This window comes from Callithrix jacchus, chromosome 5 (genome assembly GCF_049354715.1).
Source record: "Callithrix jacchus isolate 240 chromosome 5, calJac240_pri, whole genome shotgun sequence".
In the NCBI taxonomy this organism is placed as follows: Eukaryota; Metazoa; Chordata; class Mammalia; order Primates; family Cebidae; genus Callithrix; species Callithrix jacchus.
The window spans coordinates 131,574,320-131,591,560 of NC_133506.1; the positions used below are offsets into that span (position 1 = coordinate 131,574,320).

At 45.2% G+C, this 17,241-nt stretch overlaps 1 protein-coding gene and 2 long non-coding RNA genes across 14 annotated transcripts in view; 2 read left to right on the top strand and 1 right to left on the bottom strand.

Moving 5' to 3' along the window:
• SAP30BP (SAP30 binding protein) overlaps positions 1 to 17,241 on the top strand; it is a 62,691-nt gene that overhangs the window by 30,232 nt on the left and 15,218 nt on the right. The gene's annotated exons all lie outside the window — the stretch shown is intronic.
• LOC144582713 (uncharacterized) lies at positions 161 to 9,024 on the top strand. The gene is made up of 2 exons (XR_013535994.1): positions 161 to 2,385; positions 3,899 to 9,024. It is a non-coding gene; the product is annotated as an uncharacterized LOC144582713 (long non-coding RNA).
• Positions 9,992 to 11,310, bottom strand: LOC118153878 (uncharacterized). The gene is made up of 3 exons (XR_004743580.2): positions 10,866 to 11,310; positions 10,398 to 10,529; positions 9,992 to 10,154 (listed from the first exon to the last, which is right to left on the bottom strand). It is a non-coding gene; the product is annotated as an uncharacterized LOC118153878 (long non-coding RNA).

A 17,241-nucleotide genomic window follows, 5' to 3' on the forward strand; every position in this document is an offset into this window, starting at 1 on the left:
GATCTGCTTGCTTCAGCCTCCCAAAGTGCTGGGATTACAGGCATGAGCCACCACACCCGTTCTACATTTTTTTTAATTGATATGTAACAATATTTTTTATATTTGAAAACCTTAATTTTGAACATTCTGCTTTAAGCATATGAAGTTTCTTTTTTTTTTTTTTTTTTTTTGAGACGGAGTTTTGCTGTTGTTACCCAGACTAGAGTGCAACGGCAGGATCTCGGCTTACCACAACCTCTGCCTCCTGGGTTCAAGCAATTCTCCTGCCTCAGCCTCCTGAGTAGCTGGGACTACAGGCGCCCACCACCATGCCCAGCTAATTTTTGTATTTTTAGTAGAGACAGGGTTTCACCATGTTGACCAGGATGGTCTCGATCTCTTGACCTTGTGATCCACCCGCCTCAGCCTCCCAAAGTGCTGGGATAATAGGCGTGAGCCACCCCGCCCGGCTTCTTTTTACTTTTTTAAGAGACAGGGTCTCACTCTGTTGCCCAGGCTGGAGTGCGGTAATGCAGTCATAGCTTACTGCTGCCTCAACCTCCCAGGTTCAATTAATCCTCCCACCTCAGCCTCCCAAACAGCTGGGACTACAGGTATGTGCCACCACACCTGGCATTTTTGAAAGTTTTTTTTGTAGAGAAAGGGTTTTGCCATGTTGCCCAGCTGGTCTTAAACTCCTGGACTCAAGCAGTTTGCTGGCCTTGGCCTCCCAAAGTCCCGGGATTACAGATGTGAGCCAGTGTATATGAAGTGTCTGACAATGGAATATGTTACAAGTGTGGATCTTCGTTAGAATTGTTTTAACAATTAGATTACTGCCATAATTGTCTCCTCCACTAGATGGCATTCTCCCTTCTACTTTCGTTTTTTAAGATCTTTTCATTTTTTCAGTAGTTCTCAAAACCTTTTGGTTTCTTTACACAATTAAGAATTGAAAATCTCAGAATTTTTGTTCAGTTTGGTTTTATGTATTGATATTTACTATCTTACAAGTTAAAACAGAGACATTTTTAGTTATTATTTTAAAATAACAGACCTGGCTGGCTACTCATACCTATAATCCCAACACTTTGGGAGACTTTAGGTGGGCAGATTGCTTGAGCCCAGGAGTTCGAGGCCAACTTGGGCAACATGGTAAAACTCTGTCTCTATAAAAAAATACAAAAGTTAGCCGGGTTTGATGGTGCATGCCTGAAGTCCCAGCTACTTGAGAGACTGAGGTGGGAGGATCACTTGAGTCTGGGAGGTAGAGGTTGCAGTGAGTTGTGATCATGCCACTGCACTCCAGCCTGGGTGACAGACTGAGACCTTGTCTTAAACAAGCAAACCTATTAACATAAATAACATTTTTAGAAAAAATAAGTATTTCCAGGGCTGCGGTGGCTCATGCCAGTTTTCCTGGCGCTTGAGGAGCTGAGGCTATGCATTCAAGGCAACCAACCTGGGCAACATAAGAACCTCTCATTCATTAAAAAAAAAAAGAAATTAGGCCGGGCGTGATGGCTCACACTTGTCATCCAAGCACTTTGGAGGCCAAGGCCAGTGAATCGCGAATCACCTGAGGTTGAGAGTTCAAGACCAGCCTGACCAACATGGTGAAACCCTGTCTTTAAAAGAAAAGAAAGAAGAAAAAATAAGTATTTCCAAAAAAGAAGTTAATGCAAAGAGTGGCACTGTGTCACCACTTTACAAGTCTCTTTAATGTCTGGCTTAATAGATACTCATAATTGCTTTTGCATTCAGGTAATTGTATGTATTCTTTTTTTTTTTTTTTTTTTTGAGAGAGAGAGAGTTTTGTTTTGTCGCCAGGCGCCAGGCTCTAGTGCAGCTTACTGCAACCTCCGCCTCCTGGGTTCAAGCAATTCTCCTACCTCAGCCTCCCAAGTAGCTGGGACTATGGGCGCACGCCACCATGCCCAGCTAATTTTTGTATTTTTTTTTTAGTAGAGACGGGGTTTCACCATGTTGGCCAGGATGGTCTCGATCTCTTGACCTCATGATCTGCCTGCCTTAGCCTCCCAAAGTGCTGGGATTACGGGCATGAGCCACTGAGCACAGCTGTATTCTTCTTTTATACTTCATCAAAACTCAACAAGTGATAGTATCCTTGAAAGGTTAGTTACATCATGGAATATGAGGCCTTACCAGTGAACTTTGTATTCTGCTTCCCTAAAATCTGCTGGTCTGTCTTGCCATTTGGTGATTTGAAAATTGATGATTTACTGAGTTATACAGATCTTTTTTTTTTTTTTTTTTTGCTGAGGTGGAGTCTTGCTCTGTTGCCAAGGCCAGAGTGCAGTGGTGTGATCTCGGCTGACTGCAACCTCCACCTCCTGAGTTCAAGTGATTCTTTTGCCTCAGCCTCCCAACCATCTAGGCCTACAGGTGGGTGCCACGACGCCCAGCTAATTTTTCTTTTTCTTTTAGTAGAGATGGGGTTTCACCATATTGGTCAGGCTGGTCTCAAATTCCTGACCTCATTATCTGCCCACTTCAGCCTCTCAAAGTGCTGGGATTACAGGTGTAAACCAATGTGCCTGGCCCCTTTTATTCTGTGGTATCAAAGAAGTGGTATTTATTAGTGTTGTCACTGATCTCATCAGAAAATCATTAAATGTTGGAAACCTTTTAGCAAGCCCACAATAAGGAACAACACATTTTTCAAGATAATATGTTTCTAATAATTTTTGTTTGAAAGCTTGAATTTCATCATTTTCATTTTGTGCTATCAGAGCTTTCCTTGAAGTGACAGGCTTTTGTCTTGAGAAAATGTCTAACAAATACCGAAGTCCAGTTAACTAGTTTTATTCTTTCAAATAAAAATGGTGTTTCAAGGCCAGTTGCGGTGGCTCACACCTATAATCCTAGCACTTTGGGAGGCTGAGGTGGGCAGATCACGAGATCAGAAGTTCAAGACCAGTCTGGACAACATGGTGAAACCTTGTCTCTACTAAAAATACAAAAAATTAGCCAGGTATGGTGGCGGGCACCTGTAATCCCTACTACTTGGGATGCTGAGGCAGGAGAATCTCTTGAACCTGGGAGGCAGAGGTTGCAGTGAAGCGAGACCACACAATTGCACTCTAGCCTGGGCAACAGAGTGAGACTCTGTCTCAAAAAAAAAAAAAAAAAGAAAAGAAAGGTGTTTCATGAAGAAAACTGCTAGTTCAACTGGTAACTCAAATAATCACAAAGAGTGGTCCACCCTTTTCTGTGGCTTCAGTAACCTGAGGATCAGCTGCAGTCTGAAAATATTACATGCAGTAAGCTATTTTGAGAATGAGATCACATTTGCATAGCTTTTATTACAGTATATCATTCTAATTATTCTATTATTATTGTTAATCTCTTACTGTGCCTAGTTTATAAATTAAACTTTATCATAGATATGTATGTATAGGAAAAAAACTAGTGTGTATATAGGGCTCTGTACTGTCAGAGGTTTCAGGCATCTACTGGGAGTCTTGGAGCATATACCCCAGGGGGCATTGCTGTGTGTGCTTTTCCCTGAGACATCATCTGACCTTGTTACCCAGCAGAGATATTTATGCATCCCACTCATGTCATTGCACAAAATATTAAAGAGATTTGTATTCAGATGTCAAGATGTCATAAAACTAATCGTTTTTACTATTCTGGCAGGCAGATTCTTTCTTTTTGTTTTTTTTTGGGAGATAGAGTCTCACTCTGTTGCCCAAGCTGGAGTTCGGTGGCACAGCCTCAGCTCACTGCAACCTCAATCTCCCGGGATCAAGCAGTTCTCCTGCTTCAGCCTCCCAATTAGTGGGGACTACAGGCATGCGCCACCATACCCAGCCTATGGCAGAACATTCTTAAGTGAAATTGGCTTTTTTTTTTTTTTTTTTTTTTGAGACAAAAATCTCACTCTGTCACCTAGGCTGGAGTGCAGTGGCCTGATCTCAGCTCAGTGCAACCTTCACCTCCCAGTTCAAGTGATTCTCCTGCCTCGGCCTCCTGAGTAGCTGGGATTACAGAAGTGCACCACCATGCCTGGCTAATTGTGTGTGTGTGTGTGTGTGTGTGTGTGTGTGTGTGAAGTTGGGGTTTCACCCTGTTGGCGAAGCTGGTCTCAAATTCCTGACCTCAAGTGATCCACCCACCTCAGCATCCCAAAATGTTGGGATTACAGGCATGAGCTACCACACCCAGCTTTTTTTTTTTTTTTAATCAACTGAGCATACAATGACTATAGCTACAGTTTGGTGCTGCCACCTTGATTTGTTCTAAAGGCTAGCAGTTTACCCACCATTGCTTGCACAAATGTCAACACAATGAAAAAGACAATGACTTAAAACAGTTAGACTTTGCAGACCGCTTAGAAAAACCACTATTCTAATACAGAAATCATCAGTCAGTGATTCAGTAGTTATTTGAGAGCTGTTTTTATTGCTCTGAAAATGTTTGTTAAGTTATTATCCTTATGGGGTCTTGAGCTTTATTGAGGATGGGTTAATATTCAGAGTAAAATGATTCAGGCCTGGCATGGTGGGAGGAGTTCAAGCTCTGGCATGAGACCGGGGTTTTCTTGGGGAAGTCCCTTAACCTCAGTTCTTCTCATCAGGAAAATAATCATAATAAAATCTGCCTCATTAATTTTACGGGGTTCAACTAAAAGTAAAATGCAGTTGTCCCTCACTATCTGTGGAGATTGATTCCAGGACCCCCTCCTCAGGGGCTCAAGTCTCTGATATAAAATGGTGTAGTATTTGCATATAGCCTAGGGAATTGTAAGTATACTTTAAATCATCTTTACATTACTTATGATACCTGATACAATGTAAATGCTATGTAACTAGTGGTTAGACTATTGTTTAGGGAATAATGGCAAGCAAAAAGGTCTGACATGTTCAACACAGATGCAACTAAAAAAAAAACACACACACACATACATTTTCAATCAGAGGTGAGTTTTGGCCATGGATTCGGAAGCCACAGATGCAGACGGCCGGCTGTACTTGACTCAATAGTGTCTGGTGTGTCTTCGTTCAGTAGCATAGGTTGAACTGACCACCACTTCCAGTTCCTCCTGCACACACTTCTCAGGCTGCTTACACCGTGTTGTCAGCCTGTTTTGGAAGAGCAGACTTCATGTTTTAAACTGGAGTGCGCTCATAGAGCAGTAGTAAAGGTGAGGAGACTCAAAAGCGCGTCACGGGAGGAAAAGGTAGAGCTGGAAGAGAGAAGACTTGAAAACTTGGAAAGAGCCGGTGCTTGCGCTCTGGTGTCTGAAGGTCTGCTGAGGAAAAGGCGAAGGCAGTCTGAGGCAGACCTGAAGCTGCCGATAGAATTCCACAGAAGTTCACCTTCGCATAGCAAAGGACCTGTTGTGATCTCCGTCCAAAAGTAGGTTGAGCTGTTTCATAAGGTAGTGAACGCCCTGTTTCTAGTGGTTTTTCAGGCAAGTTTTAAGAAACTGCTTGTCATAAATATCCTAAAAGAACTGTGTGGGTAGAGGTCGGACTAAACCCCAAGGGGTTCCTTGAAAGGACTTGGGCATTATGCATATAAGCAAAGTTGAGTGTTCTCTAACTTTATCATCTGTTGACTTGAAAATGTGCACAGACTGTGGAATTGCCCTAGTTTTTATTGCTCTGAAGTTTGGGGTTCCTGTGAACGCAGAGTCCCACGTTTGGGAGCATGAATAAGAGCTAACTCTGGCCCACCTGTGCAGGGAGGCTTTGGTCCTGTCCTTTGGGCCGGGGCAGCAGGGATCAGCTCTGTGGGTACTGTTTGCTCCAAACTAGAGAACGGGAGGTTGGAGAAGCGTTGCACTTCTGTTCCATTATTTTTTTTGTCTCTAACTTCAAGTTTCTGGTTTTGCCTCTTCAGTAAGCAACAAATTAACAGAAGGTGGCACTGCAGTTCTGGAAAAAGTCAGACCAGAAGTGACAGTCCTGGGGCCAGCACCTCACTCCAGCAAAGGAGAGCCTGGTGGCTGAAGTGCTTCCTCCCCTTGTTTACCTTTGGCACCCGAACATCCCTTTTGCCACTCTCTTTTGTCCATTTTTACCTCTGTTGCCCTGGTCAGTTTCCCTTGTTTATTTTTTTCTCCACTCCTACAGTTCCTGTGGATGAAGCTGTTTCCACTTACTCACTGTCCCTGACACACCCTTCCTTTGAAAACAAACATGGGGGTTGACGGCCTGGAGCAAGAAAGATGGAGCAGCCTATTGCCAGCTAACTGGGAGGGATGGGAACACCGGCCTCCCTGAGGTGCTGCGGTCCACACTCAGATCTAGGAAAAGAATCTTCCCAGCCCAGGAGCGTACATCTGTAAAAACAAAGTTGCGTCTTCTGGGTCAAAGAGGTGGCATCAGGTGGGGGTTGGAGAGAATTGTTCTGACATTTTTTTTTAAAGGCGTGTATAAACTCAGTAAAAGTAAAAGAAAACGTTTTTTAAATTCTGAGATCCCTAAAGTAGTACTAAAAAGTGAAGTTCAGACACAACTTCGAGCCAGTCTGGTGGACTCATGGTTGGAAGACCTGGGTTGTGCCCTGGCCTGGCTTTCCTCTGGCTGTGGAACCATAGGCGTATAACTTAAGCTTCACTCGGCTCCAACTGGGAAGTCAGGGCCATGAGACCTGCTTTAAGGTGATCGTGATTGCAGTGTGAGAGGATGTGCATGAAGGTGCTTTTGGCATAACACAAAGCACTTTTAGCAGTGCTTGGCCTTTTCAGTGTCACTAAGTCTGATTATACCCTCATCCTATAGGTCAGAAGGTGCCTGTAGGTCGGCTCACTGCCCTTTGTCTCCTTAGTTTTTCACAGACCTCCAGGACCAAAAGAAATGCCTAAGGAGGCTGAGTGTTGAGGCTCACTCCTGTAATCCCAGCACTTTGGGATGCCCAAGGCAGGAGAATTGCTTGAGCACAGGAGTTTGAGACCAGCCTAGACAACAAGGTGAAACCTGTGTCTACAAAAACTACAAGTGTTAACCAGGCATTGTGGTGTGTGCCTGTAGTCCCAGCTACTCGGGAGGCTGAGGTGGGAGGATCATGAGCCTGGGAGGCGGAGGTGGCTGTGAGCCGAGATCCGAGCCAGTGCACTGCAGCCTGGACCACAGATCAAGACTCTGTCTGCAAAAGGGAAACAAAAAGAAATGTCTATGTGTACCAATGGATGAATGAAAACAAGAGAAGTGCCTAATGAATAGTTCTGTCTCTTAGGTCATTAGCTTCAGATAATAAGTATTACTGTCCTCAATTTAGTAGCTGCTTGAAAAAATAATATGCGTAAGTTTGTGTGGTACGTGACATGTGGAATAAGGCTGTGTTTCCTGTGACAGTCTTGTTAAATATCCTGTGGCAGCTTTGTGAGTTTGCTGCGTTACCCCAGGTGCCTTGGTGCACAGTTTGGGGACTGCGGCAGTAGATTGTCTTAGAGTTCCAGAGTAGGGGCCTTGATAAGTCCTCACTTAGCCTCCCCTGGAGGCCTGGTCCAACTGGGTGAGTGGTTCTCTCCCTCAGTGGCTATTCATACCCACCCTGAAGAAGACCAGGTCTCCCAGTTGACTCGAGTTACTGACTCACAGTCTAGACGAGGATTTGTATTGGGCAGAGCTGACTTGGTAATTCCCTTACCCACTGTCCTCTCAATTCCTTCCCACCGTCCCTGCATTACTGCAGATCTTTTGAAGTACCAGAATCAAATATCTGAAAACTGCCTAAGGGGCTAATTTCCCAGGAATTTGTTGTTGACTGCTGATTATAGGAAGAACTTTTGAGGAGCCTGCCAACAATTGCATGCAGGCAGCACTGCAGGTTGAAATCTTATATTTTCTTTATTGAACACAGGCAGCTTCTGCAGGATCTCTGCAGAGCACAAGTGTTTCCCATTTGGGCTCCTGCTGTATTTGCTGCCCTTCCAGGACTCAGATCTGAAAGGAAGTTGCTATTGCTTTTCATAAACAAGCAGCATAGGATTGCATTCCTCCTGATATTGAAGGGTGTGTGGTGTGCTAGGAGATAGGACCCCCGAGTCCTTTTGCAGTATTGCAAACAGGTGGTTTGTTGATGCCTTGCTGGAGAGCCCTGAGAACTGAGAATTACTCTGCTGAACAGAAGAGCAAAGTTGATCTCTCAGGGGTTAAGTTTGGACTTTCTTTTTTTTTTACACACACGCTCACACTCACTCTCCCATACGCTCAAACAGAAAGCTGGACTTTTTTTTTTTTTTTTTACAAAATAAATTATTTTTTTGAGATGGAGTCTTGCTCTGTCGCTAGACTGGAGTGAAGTGGTGCGATCTTGGCTCACTGCAACCTCCACCTCCTGGGTTAAAGCAATTCTCCTGCCTCAGCCTCCCAAGTAGCTGGAATTATAGGGGTACACCACTACGCCCAGCTAATTTTTGTATGTTTAGTGGAGATGGGGTTTCACTGTGTTGGCCAGGATGGTCCCGATCTCTTGACCTCATGATTCGCCCACCTCAGCCTCCTAAAGTGCTGGGATTACAGGTGTGAGCCACCACTCCTGACCTAAAATGTTTCTAGATTGTGTTTATTTTTATTATTGTCAAATTATTGTAGCAAGATCAAGTATGTTGTGAAAGGAAAAAAAAAAATCACCTAATCCCGTTAATGCTAATCGTGCAACCATGTTTCTTCTTCTTTTATGTTTGCCTGTAATAACATGTTTTGTGTCCAACTTTGTCTCTGTCTATAAACATCTTCAGTGTTGCTATACTGTGTAATTATAATAGCAATGTGACACAAATGAACAGTTTAAAATGAACACTCATTCTCCAAAATCTATAAAAAGAAAAGAAGAAAAAAGATAAAGAAAAAATTGTTTAAATGAACACTTGCTGGGCGCGGTGGCTCACGCCTGTAATCCCAGCACTTTGGGAGGCTGAGGCAGGTGGATCACCTGAGGTCAGGAGTTTGAGACCAGCCTGACCAATATGGTGAAACCCTGTCTTTAAAAAATAAAAAATAAAAAAAAGAACACTAAAGAATTGTATATGAGTTGTATCTCAATAAAGCTGCTATGAGGAAAAACAAATTTTGTTTTTTTTTTTGAGACTGAGTCTTACTCTGTTGCCCAGGCTGGAGTGCAGTGGTGTGATCTTAGCTTACTGCAACCTCCCTCCTGGGTTCAAGCAATTCTCCTGCTTCAGGCTCCCCTGAAGCTGGGACTACAAGTGCAAACCACCATGCCTGTTTAATTTTTGTATTCTTTTAGTAGAGATGGGATTTCACCATGTTAACCAGGCTGGTCTCAGACTCCTGACCTCAAATGATTTGCCTGCCTCAGCCTCCCACAAGTGGTGGGATTACAGGCATGAGCCATGGCACCAGGCCAAATTTTTTAAAAAAATTTTAAATATTCCAGGCCGGGCACAGTAGCTCATGCCTGTAATCCCAGCACTTTGGGAGGCTGAGGCAGGTGGCTCACCTGAGGTCCAGAGTTTGAGACCAGCCTGACCAACATGGAGAAACCCCGTCTTTACTAAAAAAAATACAAAATTAGGTGGGCATGGTGGCACATGCCTGTAATCCCAGCTACTCAGGAGGCTGAGGCGGGAGAATCACTTGAACCCGGGAGGCAGAGGTTGCCATGAGCCGAGAGAGCGCCATTGCACTCCCTCCTAGGTAACGAGTGAAACTTCATCTCAAAAAAAAAAAAAATTTCGAAAGGGAGAAGATTTTTAAAAAATCCCTTGAGATCTACCAACTTTTGTTCTTCTGGTGACACCAGTCATTGGCACAGATTTTCACATCATTTATCTCATTCCCTTTTTATTTATTTCAATTTATTTATTTATTTTTAGAGACCGGGTTTCACTATGTTGGCCATGCTGGCCTCGAACTCCTGACTTGGTGATTGACCAGCCTCAGCCTTCCAAAGCGCTGGGATTACAGGCATGAGCCACTGTACCTGGCCCATTTACCTTATTCTTATATTTTCTTCAGCTATGTAGATTAAATCCAGAAATAAGCACATTACACTAGTAAAATTTGAATGGGTTTTTATAACTGAATGCTGTGTCTGCAGTTTCCCTCTAATGAAGTTCTTTGATGAGCAGGAAATGGGCCATGTTCTTTGCTTGGGTCAGAAGGAAATAACTCATCCTGTAAGCTCGTGTTCTTATTGGAAGTTCACGTGGCTGTTCATCCAGGAAGGTAGAAGAGCTGAGTAGAGTTCAGGATTTAGTAGCATTTTTTTCTGTGAGTCCCCGGGAAGTCTCTAGGCTAAGGATAGGGTGGTAGCCCCCATGGTTTATATGATTAAGCCTGCAGGACCAGCCCTTCTGAATAAGTTAACTCAGACATGACTCACTGGGGCACCATGGACTTTAGAGCTGTTTCCCCTGATCGTTACAGCTGAAAGGTAATAATTCTGGCTGCCTTCCCTTAAGTCCAGGGTGTTAATACCTGCTTCTCTCTGTGACCTGCTAGAGAATCATTCCTGGAGAGGTGTTTTTCCTTCTTGGTCTTTGTTATTGGCACACCCAGTGGCTGAACGAATAGCTTCCTACAAACCATTACCCTTTGTAGCCTCTTCGTCTAGAGGGAGAATGTGGGAAATTGGGAAGCTGAAGAATAACTGGGCTTTGGAGCCAAAGCTGCTTTATTGTGTTTTCTCTATGTTTACTTGTGTTCAAATGGAAATAATAATGTCTACCTCATAGGGTTATTTTGACACTTGAATTTGAATAGTGTAGGTTAACTTGTAGTGCTATGTTTAGGGTGTCATGGCAGGGGTGCTATGTGAGCAGGAGAGTATATGCTTGGTCCCTCCATCTTGATTTTATTAGCCCACTTGCCCCTCTGTTCTGTCTCCCATACCTTGTGATCTTTTGAATGCTAATTAGGAGGGGAAAAAATTACAGCATGACTCACCCAGGACCAGAGAAGGAAATGGCCCTTGACCATTGCTGGTTTGTGAGCCATCCACTCTGCTCTTGGAAGTTGTAATATGGGCCTTGAACTGTTGAGAGTGCCCAAGCCTCCCTAGCATTTGGCACTTCCCTGCACTCAGCACGCCGGATGGCCTTCTTTAGGTTTTTCCTCAACACCACTAGGGTTGCCTTGTACAGCTGGGAGACATGCAATTCTGAGAAGCTTGTGGAGTGACTGTGGTGGGGAGAACCTACCCCAGCCTGAGGTCTAGGGTTTTTAGGGGTCTAGGGGTCTGCTGGGTGGTGACCAGATCTGAGCAGGAGACAGAAAGACAGGCAGACAGGCCAGCCATGGAAGTCACTATTCGATTGTCCCAAGGGAAAGAAAGAAATCCAAGCCTGCTGTGGCTTCGTCCTGCCCCCTTCCAAAGAAGGTCTCACTACATCTTAAGCTGAACAGTGCTGGTAGAAATGCTGGTAGTTGTTGGAAGTTGTGATCTCATGGAAAGGGAACAATGACCATTATTCTCCCTCTGACCCCTCCTTAGCTCCATCGCACTGCGAGAGGGGCCTTTCTCATGGCAGTTGATCCGAGTAACCTGAAGCTGAGACTCCCAGAAGCTCCACCCAACTCCTGTGGTTCTGCAGCCCGCAGGGAGCCACCCCGTGTCTGGTCCGCCCTCCGTCAGTGTGCAAGCCCCAACATACCTCCTTCCCTTCAGGGCCAGATGCCATGAATTGCTAACCGAGGTGTGGCTGGGTCCCTCCTTCCCTATCTGGGACTCATCTTTTTGAAATTATATGATGCAGAGAACTGCCTGCCCTTAGGGTTCCAGCACTTCCAACCATCGTTCTGTATTTTAATCCATGTCTCCTGAAATGCTGCTGTGTGATTTCTGGGTTTGATAGGATTTTGCTAATTTGTATTCCTAACTTTGGAGGTAGGTAAATATTCTCTGGGCTGCACTTTAAAGATGCTGGCATTCTTTTTGGCCCTCTGAATAACTCAGTCCTCTTCCTACCAGTGTGTTGACGATGACCAGTTTGCATTTCTGCCGCCCTGGTTTTCAGGAACTGCAGGTATATTTGCCTGAGATGTTGCTATAACTCCACTCCTCAGCTTGTCAGCCAACCTCTCAGAAGGAATGTCTTTGGAATTTGGTAGCCATGTAGAGTTGTGTGCCTTGCAGATGTCACTTTGCCATTTTCAGCCTCACAAAGCTGTCTCTTTTGTCCTTGTCTGGCTCCAAGCTCCCCACAACCCCCCAAATATATCCACCTAAAGCACAAAGACACTGTTCTTGTGGGAAGCCTTGAAGGGAAAAAGCCTTTCCTGGCCCCATCACCAAGGGCTTGACTCAGATCCTTGGTGTGAGGCAACCTCTGGAGCTAGATATAGCTGCTCCTGACTCTGGGGATGAGACAGAAAGGGAATGGCCCTCTCTGACCATCTTCTATAACTTTCAAGAAACCAAAAATCTTCAAGTGTCTTGAATCAAATGTAAATTGCAGTTGGAATAATCAGATAACAAAAGTCTCCCCTTGGAAATGGCTACCTCCATGTAACAGAACATCAGGAGCTATGCTGAGCCACATGGGCCTTGTAAATGTTTAGCTGGATTTTTCAAATAGAGAAAGAAACTGTTTCCCTTCCCCTCTCTACCTTGTCTTCAGTCTACAAGGCCAATTCTAGAACTGGCTTAGTAAGTCTTGGCAAACTCCTGTTTCAACCATTCCTACAGAAACCCTCTGTGGTTGGGGCAGCAGAGCCTTCTCATCAGTAAGCGGCCTAAGAGCAAAGGCAATCCCAATGTGTCCCAAGGGGCCCCACCAACTTCCGCCCATTTTTCTGATAAATTGAGTGTTTCCATTCCCAGGCAGGCCATGTGTCCATGGCAGTGGCTCAATCCTGGCCAACAGGATACAAGTAAAGGAAATGTGCTGGCAACGGGCTTTCTCCAGTGGCAGTGGCTGGTGTCTGGCCCCTGGGGTGGGATGTTCCCACGCAGCATTGGGTTTGGAGGCTTTGCTGAGCTGCTGACAGCTCTCACTCCTAGCCCCAAACCATATCTCTGTCAAACCAACATCATTTCCTTCTGGAACTTGGTGGTATTTTATAAAGGTAACCCAGCATTGTTGCTTTCTTGGCGACCTGAAGTAACTCACATTGATCTCAGAAAACCTTGTTTTGACTGTTATATTGATGCCCCCAAGAGGGTTTCTGGAAGATGGCATATCAGTTGTTCTGAAGCAGCTGTACTGCCTGATGATTAAGAACGCGGTTTCATGGGACTCTTGTGAAAATTAAATGAGATTCTTTTTTTTTTTGGTTAATCAATGAGAGCTTGTAACGTTGCTCAGGTTGGCCTTGAACTCATGGCCTCGCCTCCTCAAGCACCAGGACATCTGGCCAGGGCCACTGCAGCCCCCTATATGAGATTCTTAATTGAAGAGCTTAGCATAATACCTAAACTTATTCCCCTAGATTGAGTTTTCATTTTTTTTTTTTTTTTAAGAGACTGGTTTTCACCAAGTTGACCAGGATGGTCTCGATCTCTTGACCTTGTGATCTACCTGCCTCGGCCTCCCAAAGTGCTGGGATTACAGGCATGAGCCACCGCGCCCGGCCAAGCTTTCATATTTTAACCCCAGTGCTTGGTGCATTGCTTGGTGTATAATACATGCTCAATAAATTATCCGTGGGAAAAAAATAAATGAATTAACTGTACAGGAATTCTTTTTGTCTTAGGATTTAGGAGCATTAGGCCCAGTGTTCAGAAAGAAGATGCAGGGCCGGACGTGGTGGCTCATGCCTGTAATCCCAGCACTTTGGGATGCTGTGGCAGGAGGACTGCTTGAGCCCAGGAGTTCAAGACCAGCCTGGGCAACATAGTGAGACCCCATCTCTATGAAAAATTTAAAAATTAGCCAGGCATGATGGTACATGCCTGTAATCTCAGCTACTTGGGAGGCTGAAGCAGGAGAATTGCTTGAGCCAAGAAGGTCAAGGCTGCAGTGAGCTATGATTGTGCCAGTGTACTCCAGCCTCTTGACGGAGTGAGACCCTGTCTAAAAAAAAAAAAAAAAAAGATGATACAGGAAGACAAGCAAAGAATTGGGTTTGAAATTTTTTTGTAGTTCAGTATTGGTGTCCCTTCCCCATCTTCTCCTGCCCCCTGGCAGCCTTTTAATGCATCCTAGCCCTTTCATTAGCTGCTCTTCTGCTGCCTGTCCGTCTGACGTTTCCAGTGAATCTACACACGAAACTAAATGTGGAGTTGAGCAGGCTTGGAGTCTGAAGTTAAAACCTAACAGCTAAAGGTAGGTGTGGAACCTAAACTGAACTGAAGAAAAACTGATAGTGGTTGATATGTATATGTGTGTGTGTGAGAGAGATCAGTGCTTGAGCACCTGCTGTGGGCCAGGCTGTTACAGGTGGTGATTTTTGTGGTACTCAGAGTAAGGTAGTTTGTCCTCATTGGCCAGGTGGTCATGAGGGTGGAGGAAGACTTCCTTGGGCTGGGCCTGAGGTCTGCAAAGGGCTTTCTAGGCAGGAGTGGGGAGAAGGTGATTTCAGGGGACAGGCGTTGCAAAGATCCTAGGTGCAGAAAGGGGAGGAAGAGGCTGAAATGGCCGCAGGGAATCCTGAGGGCTCATGGATCACAGTGAGGATCTGTTTTTAAGGAGCTACTGGGCTCATGAAGTGAGATCTCATCAGGCTATGGGCTGTCCCAGGTCTGAGAGAATAAAGGTTTGGAAGGAGTCATTTTACTAATCTGCCTCCCCAGCTGCCACCTACTTGTAAGATGCAAGATTACATTGTCCAGCAGAAAACCCCCAGTCTGTAGCATTCTCACCCATGGCCTCGGGGCTGGCTGCCCTGTGCCCTGTTCAGAGTGCTTTCTCTGTGCCTGCTGGTCCCCAAGCTGGAAAGAAAACGTGACATTTGGATTTGGCGGGATTTAAATGTGGCGGCTCCCTTGTGGGACTCAAGTTTGACACTGGAGCTTTGTGTGTGCTTTGCGGGACCAGTTCCAGGAAGGATTGAGGGAGCATTGTTGGCTGTAAATAAACCTCCACTCTCTTACTCAGGACTTGGTGCTTCTCTGCTGAGTAAATCCTCCCAGATCAAATGGCAGCTTGTCTAGTTTCATGAGTCTATATTGTTTTTACTTCCTTCCTGTACTCCAGGCAGCTCCATCCCTGGCTGGACTTTTGTATTCCCTGCAGGAGGAACCATATTCCAGGTTCTGTAGTTCCTAAGAATCAGGTCCCTGCCACTGACCTACAGTCGTGGCTATTGCATCTTCCAGGTCTCAGTCACAGTTGGTTAAGAAACCAAACTGGCAGGTTGAGAGCACTGTTCTCCAGGGACAGCCCCCAGCCTGCCACAGCCACCTCCTGCTCTGATTGTTGGGCCTTTAGTCTCAGGTGGAGTCTAGATGGATTAGGGGTATAGGCAGAGGAGGAGGCCTCAGCCCAGATTGGTCTCCTCCACCAGCTCGGCGTTTGAACCATTCTTCCTCTTTCCTCCCTTCTCTGTTTCCTTTTTTTTTTTTTTTTTTTTTGAGACAGAGTTTTGCTCTTGTTACCCAGGCTGGAGTGCAATGGCACAATCTCGGCTCACCGCAACCTCCGCCTCCTGGGTTCAGGCAGTTCTCCTGCCTCAGCCTCCTGAGTAGCTGGGATTACAGGCACGTGCCACCATGCCCAGCTAATTTTTTGTATTTTTAGTAGAGACGGGGTTTCACCATGTTGACCAGGATGGTCTCAATCTCTTGACCTCGTGATCCACCCGCCTCCGCCTCCCAAAGTGCTTGACTTTTGTTTTTCTCTTTTTGTTTTCACTTGTGTCTTTTAGTTGTCGTTGTTGAGACAGAATCTTGCTCTTTCAGGCTGGAGTGCAGTGGCGCAATCTCGGCTCACTGCAACCTCTGCCTCTCAAGTAGCTGGGATTACAGGCATGTACCACCATGCCCGGCTAATTTTTGTATTTTTTAGTAGAGACAAGGTTTCGCCATGTTGTCCAGGCTGGTACCAAACTACTGGCCTCAAGTGATCTGCCCGCCTTGGCCTCCCAGAGTGCCTGGCCTGTTTTTCCTTGTGTCTTGATTGGACTTGAATGAGGGAGTTGAAGAGGTGGCTCTATTCTCTTCTCCCAGGAGCAGCTTTCCTTTCCTAGGCGAGGCACTTTGTTTTCACCTTCCTAGGACCTGGGTGAAAACCCCTCAGCCTGTTCTCGCTGTCTGTGCTCATGTCTCTGGGCTGCGGGTTCCACGCCCTCTGGCAAATTAGACAGATGCCTGGTGAGTAGACATCCAGGATGAGTTCATTACTTTGACCAACTGAGAATTTCTACCTGGAGGCCAGTAGGTGGGTTCATACGAGTCAAGACAGGTGTTTCCTGTGCATTTCAAAACACTGCTGGCGGGGGGGAAAGGAACAGTGCTTTCTTGTTGATTTTTACTTGTATCCTCATAACCTTCTTCCCGCTTCCTGCCTCTGTGAGGGCATAGTGAGAATCTCCCCCTCCAGCAGGTGTTATAACACCAGTGCCTTGAACAACTGACAGTTTAAAATAATTGAACCTTTCTTCTGTCTCCTTAGTTCTACCATTTAAAACGTTTCAATGGGAGGGAAGTGAAGGTTGAAAAATTACCTACTGCGTACAATGTTCACTTTTTGGTAACGGGTATACTAGGAGCCCAAACCTTACCATCAATTACACAATATATCCATGTAACAGACCTACACATATACTGCTGAATCTAAAATAAAATAACAATTTTTTAAAAAAATTATAAAATCAATCCTTCATCACATGTTTTTTTCTGACACGTGGCTTGCTTCCATGATAACTGTCATGGGTGCTTGGTTTCTTTTCTTTTCTTTTTTTTTTTTTTTTCTGAAACAGAGTCTCACTCTGTCACCTAGGCTGGAGTGCAGCAGCGTGATCTTGGTTCACTACAATCTCCACCTCCAGGGTTCAAGCGATTCTCCTGCCTCGGCCTTCCAAGTAGCTAGGACTACAGGCAAGCTCCACCACGCCCGGCTAAGTTTTGTATTTTTAGTAGAGACGGGGTTTCACCATGTTGGTCAAGCTGGTCTTGAAGTCCTGACCTCATGATCCGCCTGCCTTGGCCTCCCAAAGTACTGGGATTACAGGCTTGAGCCACGGTGCCCGGCCTCATTTTTGCTACTGAATGCCTGGTATCTGAGACATGACTGGTAAGAAGGTGTCTCTTTAGGCCTGTCCTCCCTGTGGTGGAGGTCGTTATAGACGAATATGGTCACTATTTGAATAGAGCTGCTTTCACTGGATGAAACTTGATTCAGTGGATGGTGGTATGTAAATGGTACTAAAAGGCAGCTCTGAG